Below are 533 nucleotides of genomic sequence, written 5' to 3'. Positions count from 1 at the left end.
GTCCCTCCGCCGCCCACAGCTGAAGCGCTGAATGGTTCGCTGCAAGACCACTCCGATCATTCCTCTCAGCAGGTGCACATCTCTAGTGTGGCCTTACTTTTACTTCGACTTATACTTAAACATTTCTCAAACACAGACATGATTTTTAAAGAGGAAACTAAGATGAATCAAACAAAGGAACCTTAAATCTCGCTTAATTTGATGTTTTATCTGTGCAGGATGGTTTAATCATTAAACTTCAATGGATTGTAATCAGGAAAGCTTGAAAAACGCCCGTGATTGCTTTTGAGTCTGTGCGCATAACTGGTTTCAAAATGACTGCAGTCTTTAGGTTCAGTCCAGAAGAACCCATGGTCGAGGGACAGTAGCAGCTCTCCGTCTCATATCGAGGAAGACCACGTCTACAGGTGAGCTTGCTGCTCTCTTGGCATCTACAGCGCATCACAGTAGGGCTTTTGTTGCTTCGGTTAACACTTGTTTGTCTCTCTCAGCTTTCCAAACAAACAAAAATCATCCGACTCGTCAACAGCAGC

At 44.3% G+C, this 533-nt stretch overlaps 1 long non-coding RNA gene across 1 annotated transcript; it reads left to right on the top strand.

Moving 5' to 3' along the window:
* Nucleotides 1-504, top strand: LOC109508728 (uncharacterized). The gene is made up of 3 exons (XR_002166754.1): nt 1-72; nt 325-407; nt 492-504. It is a non-coding gene; the product is annotated as an uncharacterized LOC109508728 (long non-coding RNA).
* Nucleotides 505-533: the final 29 nt, after the last annotated feature.

Source organism: Hippocampus comes, unplaced genomic scaffold (genome assembly GCF_001891065.2).
Source record: "Hippocampus comes isolate QL1 unplaced genomic scaffold, H_comes_QL1_v1.1 C16554200, whole genome shotgun sequence".
Lineage (NCBI taxonomy): Eukaryota > Metazoa > Chordata > Actinopteri > Syngnathiformes > Syngnathidae > Hippocampus > Hippocampus comes.
The sequence above is the reverse complement of the archived record's forward strand: the minus strand, read 5'-3'. Positions and strand labels throughout refer to the sequence as shown.